Raw genomic sequence first — 16,773 nt, 5'->3', positions numbered from 1 at the left:
GTTTTGTTTGTTGTGTAGACGAGACGTCCTGCACAGGGTGCCACTGGTGGTTGGGTGATGCTGGGTCTTGTGTTCAACTGGTTTCCTTTGTGTGAGTTCTCACTATTTGATACTCCCTAGGGTTAGTTCTCTGGTAGTTTAGGGTCTTGGAGTCAGTGTTCCCACTCCAAAGGCTCAGGGTTTGATCTCTGGTCAGGAATAAATATTCCACAAATGGTTTGTTATGGCATTAAGGGAGAGTAAAACAAATATCCAAAAATGAAAAACCAAAGGTGAACCCCAGACCAATGACAGTTACAAAATCAGGCAAATAATAATTAAAATAATGGTATATGCTTATACACATATACACCCATGAGCAAAGTGAAAACAAAAAATATGGAAGGCTTCACGAATTTGCATGTCATTCTTGCGCAGGAGCCATGCTAATTTTCTCTGTATCATTCCAATTCTAGTATATGTGCTGCCGAAGCGAGCACCTAGTCATTCTTTTTTATGTGAAGTAAATTATGATTGCATTGACTTGTTACTTTCTCTTTGATTATGTTGCATCTCTCTTCCTCTTCAAAATACTTGCATTTTAAATAATAATTCTGTTACTAAAAGTAGACTCAGTAATTGTTTGGAAGATGCTTGTGTGTGCAAATGTCAAATAGGAATTGAGAAGAAGAGGTAGGCATTTTAAAAGTCAGACTAAAAACACATTAAAAAAAAATCAATTCAGATTCAAGAAACATTTTTCTGCCTGAAGTCTGACACATCCACTGATGCAGGGTTAAAGTCTGATTCCTCAAGTATACCTAACCAAAGGATGAGAAAAATTAAGTTCCTAGATTTATGAAGACACTTTTATTTTTTATTTTTATTTCTTTTTAAATTTATTTATTTTAACTGGAGGCTAATTACTTTACAATATTGTAGTGGCTTTTGCCATACATTGACATGAATCAGTCATGGGTGTACATGTGTCCCCATCCTGAACCCCCCTCCCACCTCCCTTCCCATCCCATCCCTCCGGGTCATCCCAGTGCACCAGCCCTGAGCACCCTGTCTCGTGCATCGAAGCCGGACTGGTGATCTATTTCACATATGATAATATACATGTTTCAATGCTATTCCCTCAAATCATCCTATCCTCACCTTCTCCCACAGAGTCCAAAAGTCTGTTCTTTACATCTGGAGACACTTTTTAAAATTAAAATCCTCCTAAGGATGAAAATAAATAGAATAAAGAGAATTCTGACTCTAAATTAAGAACCCCAACATACCAGTAGCAATTTTAGCCGTGGTTTGAGAAATAGATTAAATATTTAAACCTGCTGAATTTTGCTTGGATGTCTTTACTTATCCAGCTGATAAGTTTTTGTTTAAGTTCTAAAATGGAATCAGAGATCCCAAGTTGGTGAAAGAAAACTTCCTGTCCAGGGATAAAAATTTTGCCTTGGAATCAACTTTGACAAAAGGTGACTATAATTGAAAGAGCAAAAGAGAGTGTAACATTTTTTTAAGTAGTATTAGCTTGACACACTTTAAAGCTAAACTCATTTTTAAATTGCATTAAGTGATTTTTTCAATGCCACTTAATGTCAAAGATGGAGAAGGCAATGGCACCCCACTCCAGTACTCTTGCCTGGAGAATCCCATGGACAGAGGAGCCTGGTAGGCTGCAGTCCATGGGGTCGCGAAGAGTCGGACATGACTGAGCGACTTCACTTTCACTTTTCACTGTTATGCATTGGAGAAGGAAATGGCAACCCACTCCAGTGTTCTTGCCTGGAGAATCCCAGGGATGGGGTCGCACAGAGTCGGACGTGACTGAAGTGACTTAGCAGTAGCAGCAGTGATGTCAAAGAATATTCAAACTACTGCACAATAGTACTCATCTCACATGCTAGCAAAGCAATGCTGAAAATTTTTGAAGCAAGGCTTCAACAGTACATGAACTGAGAAATTCCAGATGAACAAGCTGGATTTAGAAAAAGCAGAGATCAAATTGCCAACATCTGTTGGATCATAGAAAAAGCAAGAGAATTCCAGAAAAACATCTACTTCTGCTTCACTGACAGCACTAAATCCTTTGACTGTGTGGATCATAACAAACTGTAGAAAAGTCTTTTAGAGATGGAGATACCAGACCAACTTACCTGCCCCCTGAAAAACCTGTAGGCAGGTCAAGAAGCAACAGCAAGAATGAGACTGATTCCAAATTGGGAAAGGAGTATGTCAGGGCTGTATTTTGTCATCCTGTTTATTTAACTTACATGCAGAGTACATCATGAGAAACGCTGGGCTGGATGAAGCACAAACTGGGATCAATATTTTTGAGAGAAATATCAATAACCTCAGATACATGGATAACACCACCCTTATGGCAAAAAGTGAAGAGGAACTAAAGAGTCTCTTGATGAAAGTGAAAGAGGAGAGTGAAAGCATTGGCTTAAAACTCAACATTCAGAAAACTAAGATTATGGCATCTGTTCCCATCACTTCATGGCAAATAGATGGGAAAATAGTGGAAACAGTGAGAGACTTTATTTTTGGGGGTTCCAAAATTACTGCAAATGGTGACTCAGCCATGAAATTAAAAGATGCTTGCTCCTTGGAAGAACAGCTTTGACCAACCTAGACAGCATATTAAAAAGCAGAGATATCACTTTGCCAACAAAGGTCCATCTGGTCAAAGCTATGGTTTTTCTAGTAGTCATATATAGATGTGAGTGTTGGACCATAAAGAAGGCTGAATGCTGAAGAATTGATGCTTTTGAACTATGGTGTTGGAGAAGACTCTTGAGAGTCTCTTGGACTGCAAAGAGATCAAACCAGTCCATCCTAAAGGAAATCAGTCCTGAATATTCATTGGAAGGATTGATGCTGATGCTTAAGCTGCAATACTTTGGCCACCTGATGTGAAGAACTGACTCATTTGAAAAGACCCTCATGCTGGCAAAGAATGAGGGCAGGAGGAGAAGGGGATGACAGAGGAACAGATGACAGGATGGCGTCAGAGACTCAATGGCCATAAATTTGAGCAAACTCTGGGAGATAGTGAAGGGCAGGGAAGCCTGGCATGCTGCAGTTCATGGGTTCACAAGGAGTCAGACATGACTAACTGAACAACAACAAAGTGGTTTCTAGTATTTTCACAAAGTCAAGCAACTATCACTGTTATCTAATTCCAGAGTAGTAGTTTCATTATCCCCCAAAGAAGCTTGATATCTGTTAGCAGTCACTCCTGATTCCTCTCCTGTCCCCAGCCCATAGCAACCATTACTCAGCTTTCTCTCTGTATGGTTTTACCTGTTTTGTACATTTCATATGAATGAAATCATATAATATATGCTCTTTGTGTTTGACTTCTTTCATTTAGCATAATGTTTTACAAGTTCATCCACATAGTTGAATGTAGTATTCCTTTGCCTGGTTGAATAATAATCTCTGTTGTATGGGTATATCACAGTTGGTTTACCCTTTTAACTATTGGTGAATGTTTGAATTGTTTCCAGTTTGAGGCTATTATGAACAAAGCTGCAATGCACAAATGCATAAAAACTTTATGCACAAGTTTTTATGTAGACACATGTCTTCAAATCTTCTGGGTATATACTTAGAAATGGAATTGCAGAGTCATATGATATCTTTATGTTTAACCTTTTGAGTAACTGCCAAACTGTTTTCCATTGTGACTGCATTATTTTACCCTCCAGCCAGCAATCTATGAGGTCTGATTTCTACATATCCTTGCTGATGTTTAATTTCCATTATCCATTTTGTTGTGGTCATCCTAGTGGGTGTGAAGTGGTATTTCTTTGTGGCTTTGGTTTGCAGTTCCTTAATGGTTAATGTGGATGATTATTTTTTCATGTGCTTATTGTCCATTTGTATATTTTCTTTGGAGAAATGTCTATTTAAATCTTTCATCCAGTTTTTAATTGAGTACTTTGTATTTTTGTTGTTAGGTTGTAGGAATTCTTTGTATGTTCTGAATACTAGATCCTTATGTGATACATGATTTGCAGATATTTTCTATGATTCTTTGGACTGCTTTTCACTTTCTTGATTGTATTTTTGATGCACAAAAGTTTAAAATTTTAATAGTTCAATTTATCTTTTTTTTATACATATATATGTTTTTCTTTTGCTGGTTGTGCTTTTGGTGTTGCATCTAAGAAGTGATCAAATATGAGGTAATGTTATGGATCACTTGCAGTTCCATATGAATTTTAGAATCAACTTGTCAATTTCTTCAAAAAAAAAAACCCTGAAATTCTCATAGGGATTGCACACTGAATCTGCAGATTAATTCGAATAGTGTTACTCTTATAACAATGTTAAGTTTTCTGATCTATGAATATGTGCTATTTTTTCATTTTTTAGATATTCTTAAATTTCTTTCAGCATTGTTTTGTAGTTTTCAGTGTAGAAGCATTCAGGTACTTACTTTGTTAAATTTATTCCTAAGTATTTTATTCTTTTTGATGTTATTATAACTGAACTTTTTTCCTTATTTATTTTTAAATTATTACAAGTGTCTAGAAATATAATTGATTTTTATACCCTGCAAACTTGCTGAACTCATTTATTAGTTCTAATTGTTCTTTAGTGGATTCCATAGGATTGTCTATATATTTAATACAAGAGCATGTTATATGTGAACAGAGTTAGTTTTACTTCTTCTTTTTCAGTCTAAATGACTTGTATTTCTTTTTCTTTCCTAATTGTACTGTCTCAAATCCCTCTAGAACACTGTTGAGTAGAAGTGGCAAGAATGTCATCTTTGTCTTATTCCTGATATTAAATAAAGAGCATCCAGTCCTGAACCATGATATGTGATGCTAGTTGTGGGTGTTTATAGATGCCATTTATCAAGATGAGAATATGACTGCCTAGTTTGTTGAGTGTCTTTATTGTGAAAGGATATTGGATTTTGTCAAAAGTTTTTTGCATTTATTCAGATGATCTTGTCATTGAAAAAAATATTAATATGGTGCATTGTATTAATTGATTTCCAGACCAGCCTTGCATACTTGACGTAAATCGCACTTTGGTATAATGTATAATTCCTTTCATATGTTGCTGGATATAGTTTGCTACTATTTTGTTGAATAATTTTGTATCCATATCCATGAGAGATATTGGCCTGGAGTTTTATTTCCCTCTGATGTCTTTGAGTGGTTCTGGTATGAAGATAATACTGACATTGTAAGATGAATTGAGCCTGGCATGCTACAGTCCATAGGGTGACAAACAGTCAGACATGTCTTGGTGAGTGAACAACAACAACAAGGCGAATAGAGAAGTATTCACTCCTTTTTATTTTTCTGGAAGAGTTTTGAAGAATTAGTATTAATTCTCCTTTAAATGCCTGGTAGGATTCAACAGGGAAATTATATGGACCCGAGCCTGTCTTTGTGGGTAGGTTTTCAAAATTATTAATTCAATCTTTTCACTTGCTGTAAGTCTGTTTAGATTGTCTAGTTCTTCTAGAATCAGTTTCGGTAGCTTGTGTTTTTCTGTGAATCTGTCCATTTCATGTACATTATCTTATTTGTTAGCATGTATTTTTATAGTATTCTTCTTCCTCTGTAGGTTAGGTAGTGATGTCCCCTCTTTTGTTTCTCTCTTTCTTTCTTTCTTTTTTTTTTTTAGAGTCTTCTCTCTCTCTCTTTCTTTGACAGTCTTTGACAAACATCCCTGGAGAAAAGGCTCTGCGCTGGGCAATCTCCAAGTCTGGTTAAATAGCCAGTCTTATACGTAAGATCTTCCAAGGAACCACTAGGAAGGTCAAATACTGACAATACTCTGAAAATGGGGCTCTGAAGGAGCTCCACCCATGCTCCTCTCCCTCCAGGGGCTGCCAGATTGCTGGCTTCCACAGTGACTGCAGGCTGTTTTCCAGGCTACTGTAGAGTTGGGAAGTGGGATAGGAGGGATCACATTGAAATGCCACATTTTTGCTGTTCTTACTGAAAGTCAGCAGTTATTTGAAGAATAACTGCTTCCTAGATTGCTGAAAGAATTTTGGATAATGCTCAGAGTTCTGAAAATATTAATTCTAGCATTTTTTTTTTCCAGTATTCTCATTGTTTTTATGAGAAGAGGATTTTTGGATTTCTTTACTCTGCCATTTTCACTGACATCATTCACTAAATTTATTTTGTATTTTAAAAATAAACATTTGCTTATAAATCTTGAATGCCACAGATTACTATATCATTAAACTATTATTTGTGTGAGGTCACATAGTTTTAGAGACTCTGCTTATGAAGCCTTGTTTGAAACATTATAATAACATATTAAATGGCAAATGGAACACAACTGATATGGGTGATTGAAACGTTTTGTTAAAACCTGAGAGCTAGAAACTGCATACCACACAATCCCCACACCTAATCTCATCTTTACACACCCCTCCTCTAAACCTTTTCAGAGTGGGTGGAAAGATGCAGGTTTAGGCTGTGTTGAGGAGCCCATTCCTGCCCCTGTAAGTACAAGTGACTTTAGAACCTTGAGTGGCCACTGAAGGTCACAACTATTCTGTGACCCAGTTACTACCTCCCATTGTTATGTGACTCTGGACAAGAGGGAGAGCTTTGAGAATTTTGTTGCTTCATTTGTGGAAACCCACACACAGATGAAAATAAAGGACAGATAATGATGTTTTATGTTAAAGCAGGAGAGTTGGAAATGTACTTATTATCTGATTTTCAGTTCTAAAATGGAACCTATTTCTTAATTATAGCTGTCAAATCATTTTGACTTGTTCAAAGAAAGGGATTAACTCCCTGGATACAGACAACCAAATAGCAGGCATCCTTCCTCTTCACCTTCCTTCTCTGCTCCCAGCTTCCATCCCAGACACACCCAGGGATTACAATAGCAATATTTTTCCCCCCTATTCAGTCTTCTAAGGGCAACTGATGACAAAGTGGGGAAACTGAGCTTATTAAGTGAGTGAAGACTTTCCTTTTAGGGGATTTGGCTTAAACTCAAGACTTTGTGCAGTAAATTTGACAGGGGTTCAGGAAGAGTCTTTGCCTGAACTCATCCTGGGACAAGTGGTGTCACACCCATCTCAGAGTTACATGGCCAGGTGTGTGCAAGGTGTGGCATGTAAAGCAATCTCAGCTGAAATAATAAATGACACATTCCCAGGTTTCTCTTTACTGCATTCTTTTCTTCTCATTGGAACTTCACTATTAACTAGCATGTCCCCCCCTCTTTTTATTAAAACTGCTTCCAGTAAAAAATTTGAGAAAACTACCAGCTTCATAAAAGGTGAAGGATCAGGTTGAATGAATTTAAAAGTTTTAGAATTTAAACAGAAAAGTAAACTTTATGCTAAAGGATGAAGGTTTCTTAATAGATTTGGGAGGCAGGAAAAATAAAAAGAAATGCAATAAAGGCAAAGTGTTGTCTGAGGAGGCCTTACAAATACCTAAGAAAAGAAGAGAAGCAAAAGGCAAAAGAGAAAAGGAAATATACCCATCTGAAGGCAGAATTCCAAAGAAGATAAAGGAGAGATAAGAAAGTCTTCCTAAGTGATCAATGCAAAGAAATAGAAGAAAACAATAGAGTGGGAAAGACTAGAGATCTCTTCAATAAAATTAGAGGTAGCAAGGGAACACTTTATGCAAAGATGGGCACAATAAAGGATAGAAATGGTATGGATCTAACAGAAGCAGAAGATATTAAGAAGAGGTGGCAAGAATACACATAAGAGCTATACAGAAAAGATCTTCATGACCCAGACAACCATGATGGTGTGATCACTCACCTAGAGTCAGACATCCTGGAATGCGAAGTCCAGTGCATCTTAGAAAGTATCACTACAAACAAAGCTACTGAAGGAGATGGAATTCCAGTTAAGCTATTTCAACTTCTAAAAGATGATGCTATGAAAGTGCTGCACTCAATATGCCAGCGAATTTGGAAAACTGAGGAGTGGCCACAAGCCTGGAAATGGTCAGTTTTCATTCCAATCCCAAAGAAAGACAATGCCAAAGAATGCTCAAACTATAGCACAATTGCACTCAGCTCACATGGTCGCAAACTAATGTTCAAAATTCTCCAAGCAAGGCTCCAACAGAATGTCATCCATGAATTTCCAGATGTTCAAGCTGGATTTAGAAAAGGCAAAGATCAAATTGCCAACATCTGTTGGATCATTGAAAAAGCAAGAGATATCCAGAAAAACTACTACTTCTGCTTTATTGACTATGCAAAATTCTTTGACTCTGTGGATCACAACAAACTGGAAAATTCTTAAAGAGATAGGAATACCAGACCACCTTACCTGCCTCCTGAGAAATCCATATGCAGGTCAAGAAGGAACAGTTAGAACTGGACACAGAACAACATACTGGTTCCAGCTTGGGAAAGGAGTACCTTAAGACTGTATATTGAAACCCTGCTTGTTTAATTTATAGGCAGAGTCAGTCAGCTAGTCAGTTGAGTCGCTCATTCGTGTCTGACTCTTCACAACCCCATGGACTGCAGCGTGCCAGGCCTCCCTGTCTATCACCAACACCCAGGGTTTGCTCAGATTCATGTCTGTTGATCAGCAATGCCATCAACAATCTCATCCTCTGTCATCCATTCTCCTCCTGCCTTCAATCTTTCCCACCATCAGGGTCGTTTCCAATGAATCAGTTATTTGCATCAAGTGGCCAGAGTATTGGAGTTTCAGCTTCAACATCAGTCCTTCCAATGAACACTCAGGACTATCCTTTAGGATAGACTGGTTTGATCTCCTTGCAGTCCAAGGGACTCTCAGGAGTCTTCTCCAACACCACAGTTCAAAAGCATCAATTCTTCAGCACTCAGCCTTCTTTATGGTCCAATTCTCACATCCATACATGACTACTGCAAAAACCATAGCTTGACTAGATGGACATTTGTTGGCAAAGTAATGTCTCTGCTTTTTAATATGTTGTCTGGTTCAACATAACTTTTCTTCCAAGGGGCAAGCGTCTTTTAATTTCACAGTTGCACTCACCATCTGCAGTGATTTTGGAGCCTCCCAAAATAGTTTCTCACTGGTTCCATTGTACCGCATCTATTTGCCATGAAGTGATGGGACTAGATGCCATGATCTTAGTTTTCTAAATGTTGAGTTTTAAGCCAAATTTTTCACTCTCCTCTTTCACTTCAAGGAGAGACTCTTTAGTTCTTCTTCGCTTTCTGCCATAAGGGTGGTGTCATCTGCATATCTGAGGTTATTGATATTTCTCCCGGCAATGTTGATTCCAGCTTGTGCTTCATCCAGCCCAGCGTTTCTCATGATGTACCCTGCATATAGCTTATATAAGCAGGGTGACAATATACAGCCTTGATGTACTCCTTTTCCTATTAGGAACCAGTCTGTTGTCCTATGTCCAGTTCTAACTGTTGCTTCTTGACCTGCACACAGATTTCTCAGGATGCAGGTCAGGTGATCTGGTATTCCTGTCTCTTTCAGATTTTCCACGGTTAATTGTGATCCACCCAGTCAAAAGCTTTGGCATCATCAATAAAGTGGAAGTAGATGTTTCTCTGGAACTCTCTTGCTTTTTTGATCATCCAGTGGATGTTAGACTTTGATCTCTTGTTCCTCTGCCTTTTCTAAATCCAGCTTGAACATTTGGAAGTTCATGGTTCACATACTCTTGAAGCCTGGTGTGGAGAATTTTGAGCATTGCTTTTCTACCATGTGAGATGAGTGCAATTGTACAGTAGTTTGAACATTCTTTGGCATTGCCTTCTTTGGGATTGAAATGAAAACTGACCTTTTCCAGCCCTGTGGCCACTCCCGAGTTTTCCAAATTTGCTGGCATATTGAGTGCAACACTTTCACAGCATCATCTTCTAGAATTTGGAATAGCTTAACTGGAATTCCATCTCCTTCAGTAGCTTTGTTTACAGTGATGCTTCCTAAGATGCACTGAACTTCACATTCCAGGATGTCTGGCTTTAGGTGAATGATCACATGATCGTGGTTATCTGGGTCGTGAAGATCTTTTTGGTATAGTTTGTCTGTGTATACTTGCCAACTTTTCTTCATATCTTCTGCTTCTGTTAGGTTCATACACTTTCTGTCTTTTATTGTGCCCATCTTTGCATGAAATGTTCCCTTGCTCTCTCTAATTTTCTTGAAGAGATCTCTAGTCTTTTCCATTCTATTGTTTCCTTCTATTTCTTTGCACTGATCAGAGTAAGACTTTCTTATCTCTCCTTGCTATTCTTTGGAACTCTGCATTCCAACGGGTTTATCTTTCCTTTTCTCCTTTGCCTTTCACTTCTCTTCTTTTCACAGCTGTTTGTAAGACCTCCTCAGACTACCATACTGTGTTTTGCATTTCTTTTTCTTGAGGATGGTCTTGATACCTGCCTCCTGTACAATGTCACGAACCTCCCCCCATAGTTCTTTAGTCACTTGGTCTATCAGATCTAATCCCTTGAATCAATTTCTCACTTCCACTCTATTTGATAAGGGATTTGATTTAGGTCATAATTGAATGATCTAGTGGTTTTCCCTTCTTTCTTCAATTTAAGCCTGAATTTGACAATAAGGAGTTCATGATCTGAGCCACATTCATCTTCTGGTCTTGTTTTTGCTGACTGTAAAGAGCTTCTCCATCTTTGACTGCAAAGAATATAATCAATTTGATTTCTGTGTTTACCGTCTGGTGATGTCTATGTGTAGAGTCTTCTCTTGTGTTGTTGGAAGAGGGTGCTTGCTATGACCAGTGCATTCTCTTGGCAAAACTCTATTAGCTTTTGCCCTGCTTCATTCTGTAGTCCAAGGTCAAATTTGCCTTTTATTCCGCAGATTAGATTTCTTGACTTCCTACTTTTGCATTCCAGTGCCCTACGATGAAAAGGACATCTTTTATGGGTGTTAGTTCTAGAAAGTCTTGTAGGTCTTCATGTAAGTTAAGTCACTCAGTCGTGTCTGACTCTTTGTAACCTCGTGGACTGTAGCCCACCAGGCTCCTCTGTCCATGGGATTCTCCAGGCAAGAACACTGGAGTGGCTTGCCATTTCCTTCTCCAGAGGATCTTCCCGACCCAAGGATCGAACCCAGGTCTCCCACATTGCGGGAAGATGCTTTAACCTCTGAGCCCTCAGGGAAGCCCCATAGGTCTTCATAGAAGCATTCAACTTCAACTTCTGGTCGGGGCACAGACTTGTATTACTGTGATATGGAATCGTTTGCCTTGGAAACAAATAGAGATCGTTCTGTTGTTTTTGAGATTACATCCAAGTACTGCATTTCAGAATGTTTTGTTGACTATGATGGCTACTCCTTTTCTTCTAAGGGAGTCTTTTCCACAGTAGTAAATATAATGGTCATCTGAGTTAAATTCACCCATTCCAATACATTTTAGTTCTCTGATTCCTAAAATGTCTATGTTCACTCTTGCCATCTCCTGTTTGACCACTTTCAATTTGCCTTGAGTCATGGACCTAACATTCTAGGTTCCTAGTCAATATTGCTCTTTATTGCATCGGACTTTATTTCCATCACCAGTCACATGCAGAAGTGGGTGTTGTTTCGGCTTTGGCTCCTCTTCATTCTTTCTGGAGTTATTTCTCCACTGATCTCCAGTAGCATATTGGGCACCTACTGACCTGGGGAGTTCATCTTTCAGTGTCCTATCTTTTTGCCTTTTCATACTGTTCATGGAGTTCTCAAGGCAAGAATACTGAAATGGTTTGCCATTCCCTTCTCCAGTGGACCACGTTTTGTCAGAACTGTCTACCATGATCCGTCTGTTTTGGGTGGCCCTACACACATGGCTCATAGTTTCACTGAGTTAGAGAAAGCTGTGGTCCATGTGATCAGATTGGTTAGTTTTCTGTGTTTGTGATTTTCAGTCTGTCTTCCCTCTGATGGAGAAGGATAAGAGGTTTATGGAAGCTTCCTGATGGGAGAGACTGACTGAGGGGGAAACTGGGTCTTGTTTTGATGGGTGGGGCCATGCTCAGTAAATCTTTAATCCAATTTTCTGTTGATGAGCAGGGCTCTGTTCCCTTCCTGTTTTTTGACCTGAGGCCAAACTATGGTGCAGGTAATGAAGATAACTTCAACCGTTTTCAAAAGGTCCCTTGCACACTCAGGGCTCCCAACCCTGCTGCAGGCCATCACTGACTCTCGCCATGTGCCAGAGACTCCTGGACACTCACAGGCAAGTGTGGGTCAATCTCTTGTGGGGTCACTGCTCCTGTCTCTTGGGACCTGGTGCACACAAGGTTGTCTGTGCCCTGCAAGAGTCTGTTTCCTAGCCCTGTGTAAGTTCTGGCAGCTCTGTGGAGGGGTTGATGGTGACCTCCTCCAAGAGGGCTTATGCCATAACTCAGGTCTGCTGCACCCAGAACTTTTGCCCCTGCAGCAGTCTACTGCTGACCCATACCTCTGCAGGAGACACTCAAACAGTGTGCTGTCTCAGTCTCTGTGGGGTCTATGGGTCCTGGTGTGTACAAGGTTTGTCTGAGTGTCTCTGGCAGGTATGGGATTTGATTCTAAATGCAATTTTGTTCCTCCTACATCTTCCTGGGGCTTCTCCTTTGTCCTTGAACTTGGGGCATCTCCTCAAAGTCACATGAAATACTGGGCTGGATGAAGTACAAACTAGAATCAAGATTTCTGTGAGAAATATCAATAACCTCAGATATGCAGATAACACCACCATCATGGCAGAAAGTGAAGAGGAACTAACAAGCCCCTTGATGAAAGTGAAAGAGGAGAGTGAAAAAGCTGGCTTAAAACCAACATTGAGAAAACTAAGATTGTGGCATCCGATCCCATCACATCATGACAAATAGGTGGGGAAAGAGTGACAGACTTTATTTTCTTGGGCTCCAAAATCACTGCAGATGGTGACTGTAGCCATGAAATTAAAAGACATTTACTCCTTGGAAGAAAAACTAGATCAACCTAGACAGCATATTAAAAAACAGAGACATTACTTTGCCAACAAAGGTCCATCTAGTCAAAGCTATAGTTTTTTCAGTAGTCATGTATGGATGTGAGAGTTGGACCATAAAGAAGGCTGAGCACTAAAGAATTGATGCTTTTGAACTGTGGGGTTGGAGAAGACTCTTGAGAGTCCCTTGGACTGCAAGGAGATCAAACCAGTCAATCGTAAAGGAAATCAGTCCTGAATATTCATTGGGAGGATTGATGTTGAAGCTGAAACTCCAATACTTTGGCCACCTGATATGAAGAACTTTCTCACTGGAGGAGATCCTAATGCTGGGAAAGATTGAAGGCAGGAGAAAAGGGGGCAATGGAGGGTTTAGATGGTTTAATGGCATCATCGATTCGATGGACATGAGTTTTAGCAAATTCTGGGAGTTGGTGATGCATAGGGAAGCCAGGCATGCTACAGTCCATGGGGTTGCAAAGAATTGGACACAACTGAGTGACGGAATTGAACTGAACTTGGTGGGCAAGTCATCTGTCCTGTTGCCATTCCCCCAATTTTCTTGAATCAACTTTGCCATTTCTATAATCTCTAAGAGCTTTATTTTTTCCTAGTATTCCACTGTGCCATTTATATCCTGAGTTTTTTCCACATAACTTGGCTTAACTAACATCCTTGATTCTGTCTATTGACAGACCTGGTAACATATCAGCCTTGCTGATTTTAAAACTCTGATGAAAAAGGTCATGTGATATGTTAGAATTTTCTGCTGGAAATTAACTAGGTCTAAAGGCAGTTTGTGTCTTTAATATCATCCTATATTTGTTTGTTTTGTGTTATCATTTGTTTCCAAGTCCATCTACTTTATTCCTCCTAATTCCAGAAGATTTAAAAAAATTTTACTATGAAGCTTATACTCATAACAAGGCCATCTGATGTGAGTTTTCTTACCATTTATTGGATACAGTCACATTCCTCCCCATCCCTCTTATCATCCATCCTGCCTTCCTTTTCTTCAGACTTAGAGAATGAATGTATATCATTTCCAGTGTTGACATCTGCACCTTGACAGGTGCATTCAAACGTACACATCCACCTGCTCAGATTCCACAATATTAATTCTCATTCTATTGCATCTCTGTTGTTTACATTTTCCTTTAAAACCTTGATACAGTAGTTGTTATAAAGTCCTTATGTGTCAGTTCCATCATTGTTGTCCCTTCTGGATCTGTTTTTATTCAATGATTTATTTGCTGGTTATGGGTTTCCTGTTCTTCACATGTATGGTACTTCGTAAGTAAATGCTGCATAATGTACACCATGCTGTTGATGTTTGGAGTTTGCTGTGTTTTAAAAGAACACAAAAATTTTTTGACAGGTAGCTGAATTTCTTCTAAATCATCTTGATCCTATTAAAACTTTTTGAAATGCGTCATTAGGACAGGTTTAGAGTAACCCTGTTCTAGGGATAGTTTAGTTCTACTACTCAGGTTGACTTTTCTGGGATCTCTACTGGATGCCTTTGGTGTCTAATGAGCTTTCTACACTCGAGCTTGTCTGCCCTGTGCAAGTTCCAGTGGTTGTTCAGCTTTAGTTTGTTAGGAGTTATTCTTTCCACAGTAGTCTTTTGTTTGGTCTGATGGAATCATACTCTCTGAATGCATAGCTTACTCTTTAGCCAAAGACTTAAGGAGATTCTATGTTCAGATTTCTGGAGCTCTTTCTCTACATTTCTCCCTCTTTTCTAGTATAGTGTGCAAATTTTAGTCAACATCTGTCTTCTCAATTCGGCAAGGCTATTGCGTTCTGTTAGTGTTCTTTCTCCTTATACTGTTTACCTTTATGATATTAAATCTTTCTATTTATGAACATGGTATGTCCTTCCATTTTCTAAGTTCTACTTAATGTCTTTAATAAATGTTTATAATTTCTCTTCCCAAAGTTTCTGTGTCTCTGTTAGACTTATTTCTTATTTTTTAGTAGGTATCACACATTATATCTTTACTTTTTAGCATTTTATTTTTTAGTAATTTAAAACTAATAGAAAATTTCCATATTGCAAAAAAGGTACAAGAATAATGCAAAGAAATTCAACACAATTCATGCTTGACAATTTTAAATACTTGTCATACTTTGCAATCACTTTTATCTAAAACATATAGTGTAGCTGAAAAGTCTCTCAGCCATTTGAGAGTTCAGTGCAGTTCAGTTGCTCTGTCATGTCTGGCTCTTTGTGACCCTATGGACTCAAAATATGCTTGTGGAATGAATCAGTCTCTCTGTCTTACTGCCAAATACACAATATCAACTCAAGATTACATACAAACCTCTTCTTGTAATATTATTCAGAATTTGAAGATAGTTTAGTAAAATGAATAAACAACTAGGACTATTTAATAGAAAGAGGAAACTAATTTAATAGGATCAGTCAGTTCAGTTCAGTTGCTCAGTCATGTCCGACTCTTTGCTACCCCATGGACTGTAGCACGCCAGTCTTCCCTGTCCATCATCAAACCCCAGAGCCTACTCAAATTCATGTCCATCACATCGGTGATGCCATCCAACTATCTCATCCTGTTTCATCCCCTTCTCCTCCTGCCTCCAGTCTTTCCCACCATCAGGGTCTTTTCCAATAAGTCAGTTCTTCACATCAGGTGGCCAAAGTATTGGAGTTTCAGCTTCAGCGTCAGTCCTTCCAATGAATATTCCAATGAAAATTCAAGTCTGATTTCCTTTAGGATTCACTGGTTTGATCTCCTTGCAGTCCAAGGGACTCTCAAGAGTCTTCTCCAACACCACAGTTCAAAAGCATCAATTCTTCAGCGCTCAGCTTTCTTTATAGTCCAACTCTCACATCCATACATGACTACTGGAATAACCATAGCTTTGACTAGATGGACCTTTGTTGGCAAAGTAATGTCTCTGCTTTTTAATATGCTGTATAGGTTCGTCAAAGCTTTTCTTCCAAGAGGCAAGTGTCCTTTAATTTCATGGCTGCAGTCACCACCTGCAGTGATTTTGGAGCTCCCAAAAATAAAGTTTCTTACTGTTTCCATTGTTGTTTCCCCATCTATTTATCATAAAGTGATGGGACTAGATGCCATGATCTTAGTTTTCTGAATGTTGAGTTTTAAGCTAACTTTTTCAGTCTCCTCTTTCAATTTCGTCAAGAGGCGCTTTAGTTCTTCTTCACTTTTATGCCATAAGAGTGATGCCATCTGTGTATCTGAGGTTATTGATATTTCTACCAGAAATCTTGATTCTAACTTGTACTTCATCCAGCCTGGGATTTCGCATAATATACTCGACATATACATTAAATAAACCTGGCAGGGGGCGGGGGGGGGGGCGCAATATACAGCCTTGATGTACTCCTTTCTCAATTTGGAACCAATCTGTTGTTCCACGTCTAGTTCTAACTGTTGCTTCTTGACCTCCATATCGATTTCTCAGGAGGCAGGTAAGGTGGTCTGATATTCCCATCTAGTTAAGATTTTCCACAGTTTGTTGTGATCCACACAGTCAAAGGTTTTGGCATAGTCAAAAGTAGAAGTAGGTGTTTCTCTGAAACTCTCTTGCTTTTGTGATGTTCCAATGGATGTTGGCAATTTGATCTCTGACTTTTCTAAATCCAGCTTGAACATCTGGAAATTCATGGGTCACATACTGTTGAAGCCTCACTTGGAGAATTATGAACATTACTTTGCTAACATGTGAGCTGAGTGCAATTGTGCAGTAGTTTGAACATTCTTTGGCATTGTCTTTCTTTGGGATTGGAATGAAAACTGACATTTTCTAGCTCTGTGGCCACTCCTGAGTTTTCCAAATTTGCTGGCATATTGAGTGTGGCACTTTCACAGCATCATCT

General features: G+C 38.9%; 1 non-coding gene across 1 annotated transcript; it reads right to left on the bottom strand.

Moving 5' to 3' along the window:
• Positions 1-372: 372 nt before the first annotated feature.
• On the bottom strand, positions 373-479 carry LOC133046378 (U6 spliceosomal RNA). The gene has a single exon (XR_009690507.1). It is a non-coding gene; the product is annotated as a U6 spliceosomal RNA (small nuclear RNA).
• Positions 480-16,773: the final 16,294 nt, after the last annotated feature.

The sequence above is a fragment of the Dama dama genome, chromosome 24 (assembly GCF_033118175.1).
Source record: "Dama dama isolate Ldn47 chromosome 24, ASM3311817v1, whole genome shotgun sequence".
NCBI lineage: Eukaryota > Metazoa > Chordata > Mammalia > Artiodactyla > Cervidae > Dama > Dama dama.
Note: the sequence above shows the minus strand (reverse complement) of the source record. Positions and strands in the feature narration are given on the sequence as shown.